Consider the following 24,974-nt stretch of genomic DNA (forward strand, 5'->3'; position numbering starts at 1 on the left):
TTTCACTCCATACGAAAGAAAACTGTACAGGTCATGGTGAATTTCAATTAAAAAAATGATTTCCAAAATAATTTTGTTTGTTGTAATAATATATTGGTCCATTTTGTGGAGGAAAACTCCAGTTTGCATGGGTGGCATTAAACTTTTGCAAATGACTGTATGTCCAGAGATCAAGGATCCACCATGTAGACTTTATCTAAGTCCAGAGATCAAGGATCCAGTAACAAATTTCATATTTATTTACTCAATAAAATGTTGTTGATAATAAAATTATAAAATAAAATTGGTACAGAAAAAAGTATCGTTCAGGAACTGGTATCAAAGTAAAGGAATCGGTATTGGTCACAGTATTGAAAATTTTTGATAGATACCCAGTGCTACAGGTGATAAGCTATAGGGTTTTATAGCTCTAAAACATTATTGTCAAGCCCTATTTTAACTCATTTTGAGTGGTTTAAGATGCATTGAAAGCAAGAATAATAGACAAAAAATTACATTTATGTTGTCATATTTGTAATATCAAAGTTCTTTTTTGCATGTTTCTGTCAAAGTCTAAGTTAATAAAATAAGTAACGTTGAAAAGGTTAAAAACATTAATATTTGATGAACAGCATTTGCTCTCTCCTTCAAAAATGACACACTGTACCTTTAATCCAGTGAAACAGGCAGAGTTTTTCTGTCATGTTGACAGTTTAGTTTTTTTTTCCCAACATTTTCAAGTAGGAATGCAATACTTTTAAAAACAAAACAAAACAACACAATATAACCCATAATTGTAGGGTGATCATATATTGATTACAGAAAACCAGGACACTCGGCCCGGCAATAAGATACTCAAAGGATACTCGAAGTTTACGCAAACATGCTCAAAGATGAAAAACAATGAAAACCAGGACATTTTCAGCACTTTCTAAAAACAATAGGACCTGCAAACAGGACATGTCCTGGAAAAACAGGATGTTTGGTCACCCTACCTAATTCTTGTTTGAAAAAGAGCTGAACCTGGACTGATTTGATTGTCAAACCTGCTCTTTTACAAGTCTGTGAAATGAAAATTGTGAAATCAGAGGAAAATGTGCAGGAAGTCTGGGGGGCGCAACCTCCACAAGCCAGTGTCTAGGGCACGCCAAGCCCCAGAAATTAATTTTGTATCTAATGATACAAAAAAATCTCAAAACAAGCACATATTTAAATGATCCTAGATCAGAGATCTCGAACTGATTCCAGAAAGAGCCAAGAGGGTGCAGGCTTTCTTTGCAACCACTCACTCCACCAGATGATTTCACTGATTAACATCATTTTGAGCAGAAGAAATCAGTTAATTAGTGAGGGATTTCCTAGATTCAAGCTTTCATTTGAACTGTCAATGAGAATGTTTCAATAACAGAATATGACTTGGAACAATGCTGAATGCTATTGACACCATTTTTTCTACATGAAGATCAGGGCCGGGGGACCCTGCGTGCCCAGATGGAATCTACCCTGTGGGCTATGTTCTCGACACCTGGGAGACGTGGCGTTTCACATGCTTTGCGACATTCTCTGTGGAGGACATGGAGGATTTATTCATATTTGGTTTCATAGTAAGAGGGCTGGTACTTATTGGCTTATGTGCTGCCCTGACCTACCGGAAAATTGGCAAGATGGCTGCCGCCAAACCACGACCCCTCATTGTCCGTCATGATTAATGAGTTTGGCAAGGTGATGCATTCTCAGACTGCGTTGACCCTTGAAATCAGACGCAAATTGGATAACATCTTGGAGAAAATGCGCACCTTGCAGGGGAAGGTAAAAAATTTCAGAGACCGGGAATAATTCATAAATTTGGATCTGGTTTGTTCATGTGAAGCTGTAAAAGTGTTTTCAATGCTCAAACACAAACACGGCAGGCTTATCAGCATTTGAAGGACAAAATACCCCATTGTTACCTCCAGAAGAATCTCTATGGCCTTGGGGAATAGTGGCTGCCTCCTTATCTCTTGAACTCCAAACACAAGGACAGATACTGACTCATACATGGACAAAGACTGAAAGCATGCTCCACCTCCCCCCAACCTCCCCTCCTGCCCCATCACACACCCCATCCCGCTCACCGCTCACGCCACCCCTCCCGTCCGGGGGTGTACTGAATTGAATTAAATCGAACTGAAAACGACCCAGTGTGTGCTTGAATGGAATGTAGCTGCAAATGTTAAAAACAAAGATTAGTTACAAAGTTTCCAGTGTGATGTTGTTATGATTACTTGTTAAGTGATAACTGCTCATTTTGATGTAGTCACGGTATAAAACAGAAGCCAGTATCTACTGTGAGAAACTTCCAGCCACTTTCCACTGTGTGAAAACAGTGATCGTGCACATCCATTAATCATGAATGATGCCTGTTAACAGTTTAGCAGACGCTCAGTTTTGTGCACACTAAGTGTTCTCATAGATGTAACTAAAATATAAATACATCTATGTGAACAGACAGATCAGAGAGCAGGCTGTGTGTCATACAGACAGTCAGAAAAACAGCAGAGAAGTCCGCATGTATGGTGCGGTGCGTGACACAGTGTGTGCTGCTCTGTTACAGAAATGTCTCACGTCAAGACAGACTCTCAAAGTAAAATTAAAAATATCAGCTCCACTGAGATGAACATTAAAAAACACAGATTTCCAAGTCCATTTCACCAAAGAGTAATCACGTGTGCAACCGCCAGCCAGTAGTTGCTGAGCTACTCACAAAGTTCACTCACGATTGTGGCATGTTATAGAAAGCCTATCATCTCCTGAAAATAATGTATTCCAACTTATGTCCAATATAAGAAATTGTGTCCAGCCTGTAAAAAAAAATAGAGTAATGTAGACATTCAGCGTGTCAAGAAACATAAACAGCAGCATCACCACACATTAAAATCCAAAATCAGACAGACTCTGAAAAAATTAAGCATTTCAGGTTGCAGTGTGTCGCCTCCTGTCTCTCTGTCCAGCCTCTGTAAATCCGAAGTTTCACTTTTTGGGGAACCACTGCACCTGCTGCACCGATTCTCCGGCCAATCTCGTGCTTCATTGTCATCTCACTCGTGAACAAGACACCAAGGTACTTGAAGTCCTACACTTGGGGCAAGTCCGTATTCCCTACCCGGAGTGGGGAATCCATCGGTTTCCTGTTGAGAACCATGGCCTCAGATTTAGAGGTGCTGATCCTCAATCCAGTGAGTGTTGGAGGTCGCCGGCCAATGAAGCCAACAGGAACACATCATCTGCAAAAAGCAATGATAAGACCCTGAGCTCACCAAACTGGAAACCCTCCTCCCTGACTATGCCGCAATATCCTGTCCATAATATCACAAACAAGATTGGTGACAAGGCGCACCGATATCGGAGGCCAGGGCTGCACCTTGTCACGGTGGTGTGGTCGTGCCTTGTCACCCCCACTGGAAACGAGCCCGACTTACTGCCAAGCACCCAAACACAGCTCTGGCTTTGTGACACAACAGATTGGATGGCCCTGAGAATGGACCCCCTCACTCCATACTCCCGGAGGACCTCCAACAGCATCTCCAGGGGTACCTGATCATACACCTTTTCCACGTCCACAAAACACATGTAGACTGGATAGGCATACTCCCAGGAACTCTCCAGGATCCTTGTGACAGTGAAGAGCTGGTTAGTTGTTCCACAACCAGGATGGAAACCACATTGTTTATCTTCAATCAGAGGTTTGACTATTGACTCCAGCACCCTGGAGTAGACTTTAACAGGGAGGACGAGTAGTGTAATACCCCTGTAATTCGCACACACTCTCTGGTCCCATTTTTAAAATATGGGGAGCACCACTCCAATTTGCAACTCCTTAGGCACCGTCCCAGACCGCAAAGCAACGTTGAAGAGACGTCTCATCCAAGACAGTCCCTCCACACCCAAAGCCTTCAGAATTTCTGGACAGATCTCATCAACCTCTGAGGCCTTGCCGCTGCAGAGTTGTTTCACTACCTCAGTGACTTCCACCAGGGAAATTAATGATAATCCTCCATCAGCTGCCAGCTCTGCTCCTACTATAGCGGGTGTTCCGGTCTGATGCAGGAGTTCTTCAAAGTGTTCCTTCCAGCGGCGGATTACATCCTCAGTTAAGGTCAACAGAATCCCATCCTTACTAGAGACTATAGACAGCTTGGATGTGTCCCCGTTTTCTCCTTATGTGGTGCCTCACACTCCGGCAGAAGCACCGTGGTGCCAAGCAAAAGTCCTTCTCCATAGTTGCTCCAAACTCCTCCCACACCTGTGGCTTTGCATCCCCCACTACAGAGGCTGTAGCCCTTCAGGCCTGTCAGTACCTTGTAACTGCCTCCGGAGTCCTGAGAGACAACATATCCCGGAAGGATTCCTTCAAAAGTTGGACGGCTTCCCTGACCACCGGTGTTCACCATGGTGTTCGAGGGTTGCTGCTCCTTGAGGAACCTAAGACCTTCAGGCCACAGCTCCCCAATGCATGGAAGCTTTGAACATTGCCCATTCAGGTTCAATGTCCCCAAACTCCACAGGGATGCTAGAAAAGCTCCGCCGGAGGTGTGAGTTGAAGATCTGTTGAACAGTGGACTCCTCTGGACATTCTCAGTTCAACCACACTATCTGTTTGGGCTTACCAGGTCTGTCCAAAGTCCTCCCCCACACTCTGATCTAATTCAGCACCAGACGGTGATCAGTTGACAGCTCTGCCCCTCTCTTCACCCAAGTGTAGAGAAGCTCAGTCATCTGTGAGGAGCTCAGAGTTGAACCGCTGCTCCTTCGCATTGAAAGGAGCCAGCTGAGGTGGTTCGGGAATCTGGTAAGAATGCCCCCTGGGTACCTCCGTACGGAAGTGTTACAGGCACATCCATCTGGGAGGAGACCATGGGAAGACCCAGGACTAGGTGGAGAGATTATATCTCCATACTGGCCTGGGAACTCCTTGGGATCCCCCAGTAAGAGGTGGGCAATGCGGCACATCAGAAAGGGAAGTCTGGGGACCCCTACTGGAGCTGTGGCCCCAGCGACCGGATCACAGTGAAGCGGTTGAAGATAAGGTGAGACAATTCAGCACAGAGTCAGACCAGAAAGAGTACTAAAAGATTTTCATTTTGTCTTAGGACTTCAGAACATGAAGTCGGATAGGACCCTGAATGGAAGTGGTGCACGTCGCTTCGGGTGATAGTTGACATTACAGATACAATAAAACTTTCTGTGGAAAACCCTGCACACACATGTATACATACATACGTACATACCGCACATCTGTAAAGTATTCACAACATTTTACTTTTTCCACATTTTATGTTAAACCCTTATTCCAAAATAGAGTGAATTCATTTTTCCCCTCAAAATTCTGCTCACAACAGCCTATAGTGACAACATAAAAAACTTTTTTTTTGCAAATCTAGTAAAAAATAAAACAGCAAAGAAATCACACATACACAAGTATTCACACCATTTGTTTAATGCTTTATTGATGCACCTTTGGCAGCCATAGCCACATTCAATATATATGGGCGCTGCAGTAGGTCACTTGTGTGCATGCACCACCAACCTAGCAACAAGTGTGGCTCGGCACAAACAAACTGCAATGCCATTTTGAATCTATTTTTAGGGAGTAAAAATAACACCATAGGTGGGAAACGGATGTGTAAAATCAGGGAATATTTAAAAGATAGGAACATTTCAACGATGGGATACAGAAAGCAGGGAGCTGTTAGATTTGTCAAAGACAGCAGATGAGATTGGCCTGCTGGCAAGAGGACGATAAACAGGTATGTTAACGACATAGAGCAATGACAGGGCATTTGCATGCAAGTTGGCTCTGTTTGTTGCCCCGATGACACATCTGAATTTAGCTTTGAGTTTTTTGTGGAAATGGGTGAAATGTAACACCTTGAAGCCATCTGTGCTTACGGAGGTTTATTTTCTTGTTGAGTGTTTCTTTTTTTTTTCCCCTTGTGTCCGACTTGCAGTCAGATGCCCAACAGTTATACACAAGCATGTCTACAATCTAAGTCTCGAAAGATTCATCAAATTTAAGATTTCACTGGCAGAAATGTCCCATAGCCAAAAACTGACCGGGTCAGTTTTTAAATCTGGGCATCGCAAAAGCCGCACATGAGCACAACCAACCTACCGCAGCACCCCATGGATCTTAGAATGCAGCTATTAAAGCCTCAAGTCTTTTGAATATGATGCAACAAGCTTGGCGCACTTATCTTTGGGGAGTTTGTCCATTCCCCTTTGCAGCACTTCTCAAGCTCCATCAAGTTGGATGGGGAGCATCAGTGCACAGCCATTTCAGATCTCTCCAGAGATGTTTAATCCGATTCAGGTCTGGGCTCTGGCTGGGCCACTCAAGGACATTCACAGAGTTGTCCTGAAGACACTCCTTTGATATCTTGGCTGTGTGTAGGGTCTATGTCAGACAGTCGTCCCAGTCTGAGGTCAAGAACAATCTGGAGCAGGTTTTCATCCAGAATGTGTCTGTACATTGCTGCATTCATCTTTCCATCAAACCTGACTAGTCTCCCAGTTCCTTCCGCAGAATATCACCCGCACAGCATGATGCTGCCACCACCATTCTTCACTGTAGGGATGGTGCCTGGTTTCCTCCAAACATGACATCTGACATTCACACCAAAGAGCTCAAACTTTGTCTCATCAGAACAGAATTTTGTTTCTGATGGACTGAGAATCCTTTAGGTGCCTTTTGGGAAACTCCAGGTGGGCTGCCATGTGCCTTTACTAAGGAGTGGTTTCCGTCTGGCCACTCTACCATACAGGCCTGATTGGTGGATTGCTGCAGAGATGGTTGTCCTTCTGGAAGGTTCTCCTCTCTAGACAGAGAAATGCTGGAGCTCTGACAGAGTGACCAATGGGTTCTTGGTCACTTCCCTGGCTATGGCCCTTCTCCCCCGAATGCTCAGTTTAGACAGGCGGCCAGCTCTAGGAAAAGTCCTGGTGGATCTGAACTTTTCATAAATGATGGTGGAGGACACTGTGCTCACTGGGACCTTCAAAGGACCAGAAATGTTTCTGTACCCTTCCCCAGATTTGTGCCTCAAGACAATCCTCGGAGGTCTCCAGACAATTCCTTTGGCATCATGCTTGGTTTGTGCTGTGACATGCACTGTCAGTTGTGGGACCCTATATGTAGACTACTGTTAATTTCATCAGACGAAATGAGATGAAATATGTTTGTCCACAACCCTTTTTCCCCATGACTAAGACGAGACGATGAAGAGACAGAACCAATGTTCTAAAAACACTGACTAAAACTGTGTAAATGTGCATTGCTGTTGACAAATAAAAAGATGAAAATGTCTTGCAAGAAATAAAAAATAAACAAAATTCCTCATTTTCATCTACTATACAACGTTGCGCATTGACTCCCAATATGCGGTTATTTCATGGGTGGGCAATCATGTGCCATGAAGGGCCGAGACACTGCAGGTTTTCCTTACTACCAATCACCTCAGCAGGTGATTTCATTGATGATCAGGTGTTTCTGATCAGAGGAGAAGCTGATCAGCAACCCACCTGCTGATTTGATTGGTTGCAAGGAAAATCTGCAGCATCTCGGCCCTCGTTGCCCACCCCTGGAATTTCCACCAGGTGCAGCTGCTGGTGATACACAATGGAAATTTTGCCTTCCAGACGATCTGTTATATAATCATGTGAATCATCTACCTGTTTCTACATGTAAAGAAGTACTGGATTGTCACTCATATTGTTATAAATAGTAAGTGCATGCAGAAGGTGATCACTGCCGCATTCCATCATCTACAGCCCATAATATAATCAGAAGATTCAGAGAATCTGGAGAACTTTCTACATGTAAGCGGCAAGGCCAAAAACCAAGTCGTGTCCTCCGGACAAAAGAGGAAAAGACAATCCAGATTGTTCCCAGCTCAAAGTTCAAAAGCCAGCATCTGTGATGGTACCATCTGTGATGTGTTAGTGCCCATGGCATGGGCAACTTACACATCTGTGATGGCACCATCAATGCTGAAAGATACATTCAGGTTTTGGAGCAACACATGCTGCCATCCAAGCAACGTCTTTTTCAGGGACGTCCCTGCTTATTTCAGCAAGACAATGCCAAGCCACATTCTGCACGTGGTTGTAACATTCCACCTACAAAGCTTCAACAATTAGTGTCCTCTGTTCCCAAACGCTTATTGAGTGTTGTTAAAAGGAAAGGTGATGTAACACAGTGGTAAACATACCACTGTCCCAGCTTTTTGAAACATGCTGCAGGCATCCATTTCAAAATGAGCAAATATTTGCACAAAAACAAGTTCATCAGTTTGAACATTAAATATCAAATCAAATCAATTTTATTTATATAGCGCCAATTCACAATAAACAGTTGCCCCAAGGCGCTTTATATTGTAAGGCAAAAGCCATACAATAATTACAGAAAAACCCCAACGGTCAAAACGACCCCCTGTGAGCAAGCACTTGGCGACAGTGGGAAGGAAAACTCCCTTTAACAGGAAGAAACCTCCAGCAGATCCAGGCTCAGGGAGGGGCAGTCTTCTGATGGGACTGGTTGGGGCTGAGGGGAGAGAATCAGGAAAAAGACATGCTGTGGAAGAGAGCAGAGATCAATCACTAATGATTAAATGCAGAGTGGTGCATACAGAGCAAAAGAGAAAGAAACACTCAGTGCATCATGGGAACCCCCCAGCAGTCTAAGTCTATAGCAGCATAACTAAGGGATGGTTCAGGGTCACCTGATCCAGCCCTAACTATAAGATTTAGCAAAAAGGAAAGTTTTAAGCCTAATCTTAAAAGTAGAGAGGGTGTCTGTCTCCCTGATCCGAAATATGCTCTCTTCTAGTCCCCGTCAGTACTCTAGCTGCAGCATTTTGAATTAACTGAAGGCCTTTCAGGGAACTTTTAGGACAACCTGATAATAATGAATTACAATAGTCCAGCCTAGAGGAAATAAATGCATGAATTAGTTTTTCAGCATCACTCTGAGACAAGACCTTTCTAATTTTAGAGATATTGCACAAATACAAAAAAGCAGTCCTACATATTTGCTTAATATGCGCACTGAAGGACATATCCTGATCAAAAATGACTCCAAGATTTCTCACAGTATTACTAGAGGTCAGGGTAATGCCATCCAGAGTAAGGATCTGGTTAGACACCATGTTTCTAAGATTTGTGGGGCCAAGTACAATAACTTCAGTTTTATCTGAATTTAAATGCAGGAAATTAGAGGTCATCCATGTCTTTATGTCTGTAAGACATTCCTGCAGTTTAACTAATTGGTGGTGTCCTCTGGCTTCATGGATAGATAAAGCTGGGTATCATCTGCGTAACAATGAAAATTTAAGCAATGTTTCCTAATAATACTGCCTAAGGGAAGCATGTATAAAGTGAATAAAATTGGTCCTAGCACAGAACCTTGTGGAACTCCATAATTAACTTTAGTTTGTGAAGAAGACTCCCCATTTACATGAACAAATTGTAATCTATTAGATAAATATGATTCACACCACTGCAGCGCAGTGCCTTTAATACCTATGGCATGCTCTAATCTCTGTAATAAAATTTTATGGTCAACAGTATCAAAAGCTGCACTGAGGTTTAACAGGACAAGCACAGAGATGAGTCCACTGTCTGAGTCCATAAGAAGATCATTTGTAACCTTCACTAATGCTGTTTCTGTAGTATGATGAATTCTAAACCCTGACTGAAACTCTTCAAATAGACCATCCTCTGCAGATGATCAGTTAGCTGTTTTACAACTACCCTTTCAAGAATTTTTGAGAGAAAAGGAAGGTTGGAGATTGGCCTATAATTAGCTAAGATAGCTGGGTCAAGTGATGGCTTTTTAAGTAATGGTTTAATTACTGCCACCTTAAAAGCCTGTGGTACATAGCCAAAATAAAGACAAATTGATCATATTTAAGATCGAAGCATTAAAATGGTAGGGCTTCCTTGAGCAGCCTGGTAGGAATGGGGTCTAAAAGACATGTTGATGGTTTGGAGGAAGTAAGTAATGAAAATAACTCAGACAGAACAATCGAGAGAAAGAGTCTAACCAAATACCAGCATTACTGAAAGCAGCCAAAGATAACGATATGTCTTTGGGATGGTTATGAGTAATTTTTTCTCTAATAGTTAAAATTTTATTAGCAAAGAAAGTCATGAAGTCATTACTAGTTAAAGTTAAAGGAATACTCGGCTCAATAAAGCTCTGACTCTATCTTTGTGGTGTATCAATCAATCAATCAATTTTTTTTATATAGCGCCAAATCACAACAAACAGTTGCCCCAAGGCGCTTTATAATGTAAGGCAAGGCCATAAATAATTATGTAAAACCCCAACGGTCAAAACGACCCCCTGTGAGCAAGCACTTGGCTACAGTGGGAAGGAAAAACTCCCTTTTAACAGGAAGAAACCTCCAGCAGAACCAGGCTCAGGGAGGGGCAGTCTTCTGCTGGGACTGGTTGGGGCTGAGGGAGAGAACCAGGAAAAAGACATGCTGTGGAGGGGAGCAGAGATCGATCACTAATGATTAAATGCAGAGTGGTGCATACAGAGCAAAAAGAGAAAGAAACAGTGCATCATGGGAACCCCCCAGCAGTCTAAGTCTATAGCAGCATAACTAAGGGATGGTTCAGGGTCACCTGATCCAGCCCTAACTATAAGCTTTAGCAAAAAGGAAAGTTTTAAGCCTAATCTTAAAGTAGAGAGGGTGTCTGTCTCCCTGATCTGAATTGGGAGCTGGTTCCACAGGAGAGGAGCCTGAAAGCTGAAGGCTCTGCCTCCCATTCTACTCTTACAAACCCTAGGAACTACAAGTAAGCCTGCAGTCTGAGAGCGAAGCGCTCTTGGGGTGATATGGTACTACGAGGTCCCTAAGATAAGATGGGACCTGATTATTCAAAACCTTATAAGTAAGAAGAAGAATTTTAAATTCTATTCTAGAATTAACAGGAAGCCAATGAAGAGAGGCCAATATGGGTGAGATATGCTCTCTCCTCTAGTCCCCGTCAGTACTCTAGCTGCAGCATTTTGAATTAACTGAAGGCTTTTTAGGGAACTTTTAGGACAACCTGATAATAATGAATTACAATAGTCCAGCCTAGAGGAAATAAATGCATGAATTAGTTTTTCAGCATCACTCTGAGACAAGACCTTTCTGATTTTAGAGATATTGCGTAAATGCAAAAAAGCAGTCCTACATATTTGTTTAATATGCGCTTTGAATGACATATCCTGATCAAAAATGACTCCAAGATTTCTCACAGTATTACTAGAGGTCAGGGTAATGCCATCCAGAGTAAGGATCTGGTTAGACACCATGTTTCTAAGATTTGGGGCCAAGTACAATAACTTTAGTTTTATGAGTTTAAAAGCAGGAAATTAGAGGTCATCCATGTCTTTATGTCTGTAAGACAATCCTGCAGTTTAGCTAATTGGTGTGTGTGTCCTCTGGCTTCATGGATAGATAAAGCTGGGTATCATCTGCGTAACAATGAAAATTTAAGCAACACCGTCTAATAATACTGCCTAAGGGAAGCATATATAAAGTGAATAAAATTGGTCCTAGCACAGAACCTTGTGGAACTCCATAATTAACTTTAGTCTGTGAAGAAGATTCCCCATTTACATGAACAAATTGTAATCTATTAGACAAATATGATTCAAACCACCGCAGCGCAGTGCCTTTAATACCTATGGCATGCTCTAATCTCTGTAATAAAATTTTATGGTCAACAGTATCAAAAGCAGCACTGAGGTCTAACAGAACAAGCACAGAGATGAGTCCACTGTCCGAGGCCATAAGAAGATCATTTGTAACCTTCACTAATGCTGTTTCTGTACTATGATGAATTCTAAAACCTGACTGAAACTCTTCAAATAGACCATTCCTCTGCAGATGATCAGTTAGCTGTTTTACAACTACCCTTTCAAGAATTTTTGAGAGAAAAGGAAGGTTGGAGATTGGCCTATAATTAGCTAAGATAGCTGGGTCAAGTGATGGCTTTTTAAGTAATGGTTTAATTACTGCCACCTTAAAAGCCTGTGGTACATAGCCAACTAACAAAGATAGATTGATCATATTTAAGATCGAAGCATTAAATAATGGTAGGGCTTCCTTGAGCAGCCTGGTAGGAATGGGGTCTAATAAACATGTTGATGGTTTGGATGAAGTAACTAATGAAAATAACTCAGACAGAACAATCGGAGAGAAAGAGTCTAACCAAATACCAGCATCACTGAAAGCAGCCAAGATAACGATACATCTTTGGGATGGTTATGAGTAATTTTTCTCTAATAGTTAAAATTTTGTTAGCAAAGAAAGTCATGAAGTCATTACTAGTTAAAGTTAATGGAATACTCAGCTCAATAGAGCTCTGACTCTTTGTCAGCCTGGCTACAGTGCTGAAAAGAAACCTGGGTTGTTCTTATTTTCTTCAATTAGTGATGAGTAGAAAGATGTCCTAGCTTTACGGAGGGCTTTTTTATAGAGCAACAGACTCTTTTTCCAGGCTAAGTGAAGATCTTCTAAATTAGTGAGACGCCATTTCCTCTCCAACTTACGGGTTATCGCTTTAAGCTACGAGTTTGTGAGTTATACCACGGAGTCAGACACTTCTGATTTAAAGCTCTCTTTTTCAGAGGAGCTACAGCATCCAAAGTTGTCTTCAATGAGGATGAAAACTATTGACGAGATACTCTATCTCCCTTACAGAGTTTAGGTAGCTACTCTGCACTGTGTTGTTATATGGCATTAGAGAACATAAAGAAGGAATCATATCCTTAAACCTAGTTACAGCGCTTTCTGAAAGACTTCTAGTGTAATGAAACTTATTCCCTACTGGGTAGTCCATCAGAGTAAATGTAAATGTTATTAAGAAATGATCAGACAGAAGGGAGTTTTCAGGGAATACTGTTAAGTCTTCTATTTCCATACCATAAGTCAGAACAAGATCTAAGATATGATTAAAGTGGTGGGTGGAACTCATTTACTTTTTGAGCAAAGCCAATAGAGTCTAATAATAGATTAAATGCAGTGTGAGCTGTCATTCTCAGCATCTGTGTGGATGTTAAAATCGCCCACTATAATTATCTTATCTGAGCTAAGCACTAAGTCAGACAAAAGGTCTGAAATTCACAGAGAAACTCACAGTAACGACCAGGTGGACGATAGATAATAACAAATAAAACTGGTTTTTGGGACTTCCAATTTGGATGACAAGACTAAGAGACAAGCTTTCAATGAATTAAAGCTCTGTCCTGGGTTTTTGATTAATTAATAAGCTGAATGGAAGATTGCTGCTAATCCTCCGCCCCGGCCCGTGCTACGAGCATTCTGGACAGTTAGTGTGACTCGGGGGTGTGACTCATTAAACTAACATATTCATCCTGCTGTAACCAGGTTTTCTGTTAGGCAGAATAAATCAATATGTTGATCAATTATTATATCATTTACCAACAGGGACTTAGAAGAGAGAGACCTAATGTTTAATAGACCACATTTAACTGTTTTAGTCTGTGGTGCAGTTGAAGGTGCTATATTATTTTTTCTTTTTGAATTTTTATGCTTAAATAGATTTTTGCTGGTTATTGGTAGTCTGGGAGCAGGCACCGGCTCTACGGGGATGGGGTAATGAGGGGATGGCAGGGGGAGAGAAGCTGCAGAGAGGTGTGTAAGACTACAACTCTGCTTCCTGGTCCCAACCCTGGATAGTCACGGTTGGAGGATTTAAGAAAATTGGCCAGATCTCTAGAATGAGAGCTGCTCCATCCAAAGTGGGATGATGCCGTCTCTCCTAACAAGACCAGGTTTCCCCAGAAGCTTGCCAATTATCTATGAAGCCCACCTCATTTTTGGACACCACTCAGACAGCCAGCAATTCAAGGAGAACATGCGGCTAAACATGTCACTCCCGGTCTGATTGGGGAGGGCCCAGAGAAAACTACAGAGTCCGACATTGTTTTTGCAAAGTTACACACCAATTTAATGTTAATTTTAGTGACCTCCGATTGGCGTAACCGGGTGTCATTACTGCCGACGTGAATTACAATCTCTCTCTATCTCTATCTTGTCTTTGTGGTGTATTCAATTGAATCTATAGTTGAAGAGAATTTTAAAATAATTGTATTCGGTTTGTATTTACATTTTACACAACGTCCCAACTTCATTGGAATTGGGGTTGTACATAGATGCATGTACAGCTGTGCTCAAAAGTTTACATACAATGGCAGAATTTTAGGTTTTTGGCCATTTTAAGAGAATATGAGAATATGAATAACCACTCATGGTTGGGCTGAGTCATGTAGGGTGAATCCATTTATTGTCAAACAACTGTGTTAATACTGTGTATTGGCCCTTTCAACAGTAATCACAACTTGAAGTCTTTTGTTGTCATTTGTGGGACGAGGCTCTCTGATGGTAAAGCTGCCAGTGAATATGTCCTGGACTTTATTTACATCATTACGATGAAATACAAACAGAATGTCACTCCATGGTAAATCTGCATGGAGTAGACAGTTCTCAAAACTGACTGTGCAAGAAGAGCGAGGAATCCACCAAGATACCCATCCAACCCAGAAGAAGTTATAGGCTTATGTGGCTGTGACTGGAGAAATTGTGCACAGTGCAAATTTTGCATTTTGCATCACCACTCTCACTTCAGAGTGGAATAGAGCTTAGAAGGATATTCCTTCACCAAACAGATCAAATCTCGGCTTGCATCTCAGATGTACCTGCTGGCAATTTGTAGCTAAACTTTCAGGTCTTCTACTATACCACTTCATCATGAAGCTGTATCACCCAGTTACACAGGTGATACAAAATGCAAAGCTTGCACTAGTAACCAACTTCCAACTTGTCCTTAAGGCTTCCAACAGAGGTGTTTTTCCTGTGGCGGGGCGCGCGGACCCGTCTGCACGTCTTTCATTAAAAAAATCTCCTTTAACAGTGGAATGTCCGGATAAAATGCTGAAAACCGACTCCTTCTGAAACTCTCTGTTCTCTCCACGACGTCCTGGATCAATAGAGCCTGAAATGTGGAGGTTTTCAGCTTGAAACAGGCTGATGACGCTGCCTGAGAGCGCTGCGCAACGTCTTGCACCGTGGGAAGTCCTTAAAAGCGACAGTGTCACCTCAAAATCTCTCATCAGCCGTTAAAAAGTTTCACTGAAAACCACCTTAATTTTTCGAACCATGTCCACTTCGATGTGTCTCACAGTTTAGAAAAAATTTTGATCAAACAACGCGCCAGTCTCTCAGCAACTTCTCAGACAAAGGAATTCCGACGAGGGGCTGGACGACTCCTCCCACAAGGAGTGCTCACAGGCGAATGACGTCACCGACAGGCGTGGAAAAACTCACGCATGCGCACGAGGGTTCAAGCATGTCTGACGTAAAAACATATGAATGAAATCCATATAGTTTTTTTCAAAAAAATAAAAGGACCTATACTTTATGGACAGACCTCGTACACCACTACACAAGGTGATTTCAGTGATGAACTCATCCCATCTGCTCAAGTGATGTTACTCAGTGAAATCACCTGCTGGAGTTGGTGGTTCCAAAGAAAACCTGCACCATCTTGACCCTTTCTGGAATCAGTTTGACACCTATGTGTTTTACATTTGATGCCCTTCTGTGTTACATTAAGGACAGGAAGGGGCAGCCTTGACCTGGGAAGCTTCCACACTTAACTGCTTGAACATGACCCCTGCCCAATAATAATAATACATTCTTATGAATAATGATCAAAAACGTAATCATTCTTCTTTCCATGTGACAACCAAAACTGTGGTGAATTAAAAGGCTTGGGTATGCCCTAAACCTTTAATATATTTCAAATGGGCCTGATTTATTGGGTTTGAGGAACAATTGTAAATGTGTACCCGACAGTTTCTCTTATATTTTCCAAAGTAGTTGACTAAATTACTCACTGTTATGTTGTTGCAGTTCAAGGCTCACAGGGGTCAGGATGTCACTGTGTCATGACCCCAGGCCTCCACAGTTTGCTGAAGTTGTTTACGTTTGCTGCTCTTGGTGAAGACTTTAATTAGATCCACAAAGGATGATACAAGCTCTATAAAAATCTTTCTATCAACAGGCTACACTTACTAATCTACAGATGAAATGTGTTGAATGATGGGTAACTATTGCTAAAACAAACAATCCAGTCATGGTCATATGAATGAATATTTTAAAAAATGAAGGAACTAAACCTGACATATATAACTCTTGGTGGTCATGTGGAATTATACAAATACAGATATCTTTATTTTATGATCTTGTTTGCAGTTTATATTCTAATAATCTGCTGCAATTCTACTATTGTTTGTCTGATCTACCTTCATAACGACCTCCATGAGCCAATGTACATTTTCATTGCAGCTTTATAGTGAATGCAGTTCTTTTTAGTACTGCATTCTACCCAAAGCTTTTAATTGATTTTTATCTGAAAAAACAGATGATATCATATGTAGGCTGTGTGTCTCAGTGTTTTCTGTTTTACTCTTTAGGATGTTCTGAGTTTTTACTCTTAGCAGCCATGGCTTATGACAGGTTTGTGTCTATATGTAAACCTCTGCAGTATCACACCATTATGACAAAAACAAACATCATTATTGCTCTGGTTTCAGCTTGGCTTGTGCCAGCTTGTCATGTTCTGATCGCAGTTGCACTGAGTGCCAACAGGAAGCTTTGTGACTTTACTTTGAAAGGAATTTTTTGTAATAATTCAGTGCAAAAACTCCGGTGTGTGAGATCAACAATACTAACTCTATATGGTGTTGTGGGTTTTGTTCAATGTTGAAATTTTACCTGTGCTCTTCATACTTTTTACATACACAAAGATTCTTAGAATCTGTTACCAAAGTAGTGCAGATGTGAGGAAAAAAGCTGCAGAGACCTGTTTACCCCCACCTGCTGGTTTTAATCACCTTTTCATGTATGATTATAACTGATGTTATTATGGTCCGACTGGAATCAAATATTCCAAAAATTGTTTGTTTAATAATGTCTTTACAAGTTATTGTCTGTCATCCTCTGTTTAATCCACTTATATATGGACTGAAAATGAAAGAAATTTCAAAACACTTTAAGAAGCTGTTCTGTCAAGTAAAAGGGAAGGGATTCGTAAAGAACTGATTTGTTTTGTTTAAAACAAATAATGCTTAAATTCATATATGTGAATTTAGTCTAAAAATGAAAGAAGCTTAAAAAAAATCACAAACTTTTTCTCTCCAAAAAAGTGAATTCATGATTACATTGAACGTTTTAACATTTATTTCATCTGATTTCTGGGAAACATCCACATGTTTCTTTGACAAATACACAACCGCAGATCCATATGTACTGTTGAAAAACAGATATAACAACTACAAACATGTAAATCTACAGACACTTAAAGATGTCATTTCCTCTTCAAGAGAAAGGCCAGAAGAAAAATTGTATTAATAAGTAATGTTAGAAATCACCACTTTAACATAAAATGTGATAAAGTTCAAGAATGTAATAACTGTTTAAATAAAAAAAAAACATATAAGCATGTTTGACAATGTTTTCATAAAGTATATACTAATTTAAATGTTCATTTTTAGATACAGTGGTGCTCATGAGTTTGTGAACCCTTCAATTTTTTTTAACGCTGGAACTTTGATATCAAATTAAAAAAAATTATTTATTATTAAAGTTATTATTTATTTTATCTCCCGTAAAAAAGAGCAGTAATTGTAAACTGTGATGACTGATAATGTTAACTTAAAAAAAACAATTCAGACTTCTTTATATTAAAATTCCGAAAATGATGCCCTTTAAACTTTCAGTCAAAGTAATCTCTAAATCATACAATAATAAAATAAGAATAGAAAAGTCAAAACAATGGTGCACATAAGTACATACACCTTGAAGTTAACAGAACTAAATCACAATTTTAACAGCCAGGTTTCTTTTGAAAAGTCGAGGATGATTACATGAACATTTCTCAGTCATATTCTCAGTAATATGCTTTAAATTTCATTTAGATCAATTTTTAAGAAACAGAACGGTATGGTACAGTAAATCTGTTTCAAGCAAAGTATGTAAGTCCAGCATTGGCCCCGAGGCCCATTGGTGGTCTGTGCTCATTTCTTGATTCTGTCTGCAGGTTACTTCCCCAGCTGATGCCAGTGTTGCAGACCGAACGGTCCCACCGAAAAATTGGTCCACCCTGACTTCATTGCGCATGCAACATCAGCCGCGGTTCACAGATTATCCCCTCGTTTCTTCTGCTTCAAACTGCAATCCAGTCATCATCTATCTCAGTGACGGAAATCTGAAACTTTTGTACAACCCTCATTTCCACATAATTCAGCATTATTTCATCAGAAAAGACAGAAGAAGCGATCAGAGCGCTGCAGTTACACGAGCCGCTAACTGTTGCGTCACTGCATGGCCATCATTTCAATGCGTCACGGATTATCGCCTTGTTTTCTGCTTAAAACGGCATAATTTTGCATAAAAATGACTTTAGAATGATTTAAGAAGTTTTACCTTGTCGTCTGTTGGTTACTAATCCCATTAATCCATTTGATCATTTTGGGGTGAAAGAGAGCTTCTGAGGTCTGAAATGATGCATGCGCAGTGGAAGCAGGGCGGACCAATTTTTTTTGGGGGGGGGAGGGGACCATTGGGTCTGCGACACCGGTACCCAATTACAGCTTCGTGGACTGAGACAATGTAGCTCAGAGGTGGGCAACTTGTTCCAGAAAGGGCCAAGTGGGTGCAGGTTTTCTGTGCAGCCACTGATTCCACCAGCACCACCAGCACCAAATGTGCTGCACTCTAAATTCCATTATTTTTATTATTAGAGCATTAATATGGTAGGTGATGGTCTAGTGGTTAAGCAGTGGGCTTTTGACCAAAGGATCCTGGGTTTGAATCCCAGCCTGACCTGGAAAATCACTAAGGGCCCTTGGGCAACGTCCGTAATCCCTAGTTGCTCCCTGTGAGTAGTGGGTGCCTTGTATGGCAGCAGCCTCACATCGGGGTGAATGTGAGACATTGATGTGTAAAGCGCTTTGAGCTACTGGCGCAGATGGAAAAGCGCCATATAAATGCAGTCCATTTAAAATGTATATGGTGCAGACATGAACGAGCAAAGCTCTTCAGCATCTCACCATGTCATTTAGGTCCTTCAGACATTTTTGCTTCTGGGGAGCATTAGCATGGCTAAAAACCTTCACCTTCTGGGGGTGTTGCACCCCAAACACTCCCCCCCCCCCCCCCCCCCCCCCAACTACAGCCTTCTTAACCCCCCGCCACTTTAAGCATTTTTTCTTGATTTGCATCTCACATGCCTGGAAAGTCCTCACCATTTCATTTAGGTCTCACACTTTATTTTCAGTAAATGCTTCTGGGGAGCATTAGCATAGCAAAAAAGCTTCAGCTTCTGGGGGCTTCGCTCCCCCCACCCCCAATAAAGTCAAAGTGCATGGTGCCTCTCACTTTAGCATTCCCAGATTCAATGTCAACTCAACATTTAGCATTTCCAACGAGATCTCCTCTATTTATGCGAGATCTCCTCTTTCTCTTTTTTTTTTTAATTTTTATTTTCTTTTTCTTTTTTATTGAGACAAACAAAATGCTACACAAAAGCCTTCCAGAGGATAAACATACCGGCGCAAGAATAATAATGAAAAACAGATAATATCCTCTGCTGTAGCTCCAGGAAGTGTTAAACATTTTGTGGGCACAAAATTTGGCACTTCCTGTTTCAGTGTCAACTTGCCACTGAAACTCCCGTGAGATCCCACAAGACCTCCTCTACTGTCAACCCAGAAAGTGCAGATCCAGGAAGTGTTCACCATTTGACATGTCCTGTTTCACTGTGGACTCAAAATTTGGCACTTTGGGACCCCTGTACCATGATCGAGTGACCGGCGCAAGCTCTTATTATTATTTACGATTCAGTCACTTTCATTTGAGGACAGAGTATTTCAACATTCCGAACTGTTTCACAGCTTCGTGGCAGGACGACTGCATGGGAAAATAAAAATAAACCATACATCAAAGTCAAATTAATTACTTTTGTATGTGTCACACTTTGCCTGCAGCAAAACACACACACACACACCTGGTTGTGAGGATGGGTGCTGATGTGATCAGTTCTCTGTGCACATAGAAGCTGTGGATGCAGAGCACTTTTAGCCGCTGTGCAGTTTGTAAAACTCTGTAAACAAAATATTCCTATTAATTCATAACAGATCTCACTGAGTTTTTTTAAAATATCAAATAAAAAGTCACATCACACCTGTGGTTAAAGTATAGCATGATTTGCATCCAATCCATAACAGAACCAGGGACTGTCTAATACATGAGCATTCCAGGGCTGAAGAAGAGTGACCCAAACTCACATGGCGCAAGACACATTACTGTTCACCAAAATTTCACTTCAGTTGCTGAAGCAGAGAGAGTTCAGCTGCAGCAACAGGATCAAGGCTGGACTCTGAAACCAGCCGATCATTGCTACCTTGGACCACCTTGTCCATCTCAGTGATGCTGAGACAGCAGTGGGCGACTTCCATTTCAAGAAATTGCTGGTGTTTTTCCTGCAGACTCCCCTGAGGTCTATCTGAGTCTGAGATCCTGTCTTACCTTGAATATCCAATTCTGTATTCCAAGGTCACAGGTCAACTAAAGAAATTCTTCATAAACGTTGTTCAATTCAGCCAGTGTTTCTTTTATTGCTACACCTCTGGATAAACCTACTAACTTCAGCTTCATCTGATAATGATCAGTCACAGCATGTTAAACAGCCAATGAAATGCTTAGATGATTCGGAGTGATATTCCCCAAGGAGGAGACACTTTAATTTTAATAATTCTCCTGCTTTGTGTGTTTTGGTGGCTTCCTTTGTGCCTGTTCCTCACCTGATTCTCGTTTCCTTGACTGCTCTCCAGTACATAGATTGGCCCTCTTTTCACTTTCGCTTTGCTAGATTGTCTTGTTTGTTATGCCGAGCTTTCCAGCGTCTGACTGCCTTCCTTTTGTTGCCAGACCCTGATTTTTCTGTTCAGCCTGCCTCTTTGAACTCTGGTTGCTGTAAACCCTGATTTTTGTGTCTTTGAACCTCCGTACATATAATGGACCAGCGTCAGTGTTTTGACCATCACAGGTTTAGCTGGGATGCAGCCTGACCACTGTTTTTGGCACACGGTGAACAATGAACATTGTACTTACCATCCTGTGTCAAACGGGCTCTTTGATTGTACTCCAGGTGTAACAGACACAACCCTCATGCTCATGGAACGGTTCAACACTCAAGACAATAGAGATACATATGTTTAGAAGTCAACCTCTCTGACCTTCCAGATGGAAACTACACCGAAGGACACCACCACGTCTGAAAGAAAATCGAAAATAAATAATTACTGTGATAGCCAACCCGTGTGACTACCAACCCCGGTCTCCCGTGTGCATGCAGTATCGCAGACAATTGCACATACGAAGCGAACAAGAGGAGTTAAGAGACATGTGATGACCACAATGCTACGTCCCCCTGAAGAATTAAATTCCAGGGTTTATTACCTGTGCCAACGAATGTTTTTGACCTTGTTTGTTAGTGAACAGCCTGGAAGCCACATTTTGTCATATGTCATTATGAAATTTTTAATTTATAGTTTGTGAACTATAAAATTTAATATTTAAAAGCCATTTGGTGTACATGTTGCATGTTGTCATGAAAAGACGTGCAGAGGAATTCGCTCGTCGGGATGGAGCCGCTAATGGCGTGGGACAAAAAGCAACGCCGTGATGAAGCCTCAAAGGACATGTTGTGGCATGTCCAGCTCGTCCACAATTTCTTGGATAGTCACACGACTGAAAAGCCACCGAAAACCGTCTGAATCTTCCGAATGGTGCAAGAGCTGGGCATGTTACAACATGTCCTGTTGAGACCAACACGGAGGTGCTTTTGTCCCGGCTCCGTGGAGAATTCCTCCGCTCCTTTTTCCATGACAAAAACTCCTGTAGCAGTGTAATGTGGCGAAAAAGTGCTACGTGCACATCTTCTGCCATTTCTCTGGTAGTCAGACGACGTTCGGAATCAACCCAGCATTCAGTTTGGAAATGATCTGGTCGTTTCAGCCTGTCGATCGCCGCTCAGAGCGTGGCGCGCCGTCCGCCATTGTGCACCATCTTTAAACCGGTTGTAACACTCCTTAATTTGTGTGATCCCCATAGAATCGTCCCTGAAAGCCGTCAGAATCTTCCGAATAGTTTCCACCTGGCTGTCTCTCACAGTTTCTGGAAACATTTGATGCAGCAAAGCTCCAAATCATTGAGACATTTTCCTCGCACTGAAAATTTTACAAGGGGGGTGGACCACTGCTCACTCAAAGCGTGCTCACAGGCGAATGACGCAACCGACAGGTGTGGAAAAAATTCACACATGCACACGAAGGTTCAAGCTTGGCTGATGCAAGTGCACATGATTCAAATCCATATAGTTTTTGCAAAAAATAAAAAGGTCAGATAGTTATCTAACAGACCTCGTATTGTCTGGAATAGCCCCAGATTGCATTTCAGAGCTTCACTGTGCAGTTTGTAAAACTCTGTAAACAAAATATTCCTATTAATTCATAACAGATCTCACTGAGTTTTTTTAAAATATCAAATAAAAAGTCACATCACACCTGTGGTTAAAGTATAGCATGATTTGGATCCAATCCATAACAGAACCAGGGACTGTCTAATACATGAGCATTCCAGGGCTGAAGAAGAGTGACCCAAACTCACATGGCGCAAGACACATTACTGTTCACCAAAATTTCACTTCAGTTGCTGAAGCAGAGAGAGTTCAGCTGCAGCAACAGGATCAAGGCTGGACTCTGAAACCAGCCGATCATTGCTACCTTGGACCACCTTGTCCATCTCAGTGATGCTGAGACAGCAGTGGGCGACTTCCATTTCAAGAAATTGCTGGTGTTTTCCTGCAGACTCCCCTGAGGTCTATCTGAGTCTGAGATCCTGTCTTACCTTGAATATCCAATTCTGTATTCCAAGGTCACAGGTCAACTAAAGAAATTCTTCATAAACGTTGTTCAATTCAGCCAGTGTTTCTTTTATTGCTACACCTCTGGATAAACCTACTAATAAATTTTTAATTTATAGTTTGTGAACTATAAAATTTAATATTTAAAAGCCATTTGGTGTACATGTTGCATGTTGTCATGAAAAGACGTGCAGAGGAATTCGCTCGTCGGGATGGAGCCGCTAATGGCGTGGGACAAAAAGCAACGCCGTGATGAAGCCTCAAAGGACATGTTGTGGCATGTCCAGCTCGTCCACAATTCAGAGCTTCGAGAATTCAAACATTTTCATGCGGGTGGTGTTGGGGGGTAATTTTGGGTTACAGCTTTTTTTGTTTGTTTGTTTTTCACCATTTTCATCCCTGAATATGTCAATCATGAGTCACTTTTGTGCAGATTAACATCACTAACTGGGACTCCTGTCTTGTTGCAAGAAAGAAACAAGAATCGTCCTCCGTTCTGTTCACACAGCTACAAACGCTAAGCGGCTCTCTGCCAAGTCAAGTTAGAATGATGGAGTCCAGTCGTAATTAATCATTTCAAAGTGAAACGCCGTTTAAATCAAATGACACCTCTTTTCAAACACTAATACAAACAAACTGCAATCGAACAAAATGTTTTTTCCTCCAAAAATGAGATGCCCGGCGCCGACGTGCAGCAGCTAGCTGAGCTCAGCGGTATGGAGAGACATTCATGCCAAAATGTCTGAAAGGAAATGCTTTTGACAAAAACAACAGATTTTATTTATTTTTATTTATGTCCACAGATCAAGGATCCAGTAACAAATTTAAAATGTTGACATAGAAAACCTGTAAAGCCTAATTTTAGTACACAGAAAATTCATAAGAGGTATTGATAAGTTAATCAATAAGAAATTGAATCGATAATGTCATCGATATCAATAAAGTCAATACCCATCCCTAGACTGTACCCAATAGTAGAGGAAGAGGCGGACTCCTCACTGAAGAACAGGAATGGGCTGTGGTCAACATGGTCCGGGCCAGAAATGACATTCGGCTTAGAGAAATCAGACAGAACATCCTGGACGATGAAGATCTCTTCAGGAATGTGGAAGCCATAAGTTTGCAAAACATTGCATGTGTTCTGAAAAGGCACCAGGTGTCCCTAAACCAGTTGTATCATGTGCCTTTTGAAAGAAATGCAGACAGAGTGAAGCAACTCAGGATTGAGTATGTTCAGGTATGCTCAGTTTCATGACGCCTGGTTGTGAAAAATTCTCCATCATTGTACGGTAATCAATACTGTACAGTCATTCTCTTTCCAACATGTCTTTTTGTACATAGAGGGTGATGGCCCTGGATGCGGATGAAAATAATTACAAATTTGTTTTTGTGGATGATTACATGGGTTGAAAAGCTAATTCATGCATTTATTTCTTCTAGGCTTGACTACTGTAATTCATTATTATCAGGTTGTCCTAAAAGCTCCCTGAAAAGCCTTCAGTTAATTCAAAATGCTGCAGCTAGAGTACTGACAGGGACTAGGAGAGAGCATATTTCACCCATATTGGCTTCTCTTCATTGGCTTCCTGTTAATTCCAGAATAGAATTTAAAATTATTCTTCTTACTTATAAGGTTTTGAATAATCAAGTCCCATCTTATCTTAGGGACCTCATAGTACCATATCACCCCAACAGAGCGCTTCACTCTCAGACTGCAGGCTTACTTGTACTTCCTAGGGTTTGTAAGAGTAGAATGGGAGGCAGAGCCTTCAGCTTTCAGGCTACTCTCCTCTGGAACCAGCTCCCAATTCGGATGACAGACACCCTCTCTACTTTTAAGATTAGGCTTAAAACTTTCCTTTTTGCTAAAGCTTATAGTTAGGGCTGGATCAGGTGACCCTGAACCATCCCTTAGTTATGCGGCTATAGACTTAGACTGCTGGGGG

At 41.4% G+C, this 24,974-nt stretch overlaps 1 pseudogene; it reads left to right on the forward strand.

Annotated features, from left to right (window-relative positions):
* Positions 1 to 3,805: 3,805 nt before the first annotated feature.
* LOC117525313 lies at positions 3,806 to 16,960 on the forward strand (annotated as a pseudogene).
* Positions 16,961 to 24,974: the final 8,014 nt, after the last annotated feature.

This window comes from Thalassophryne amazonica, chromosome 14, assembly GCF_902500255.1.
Source record: "Thalassophryne amazonica chromosome 14, fThaAma1.1, whole genome shotgun sequence".
NCBI classification, from domain to species: Eukaryota; Metazoa; Chordata; class Actinopteri; order Batrachoidiformes; family Batrachoididae; genus Thalassophryne; species Thalassophryne amazonica.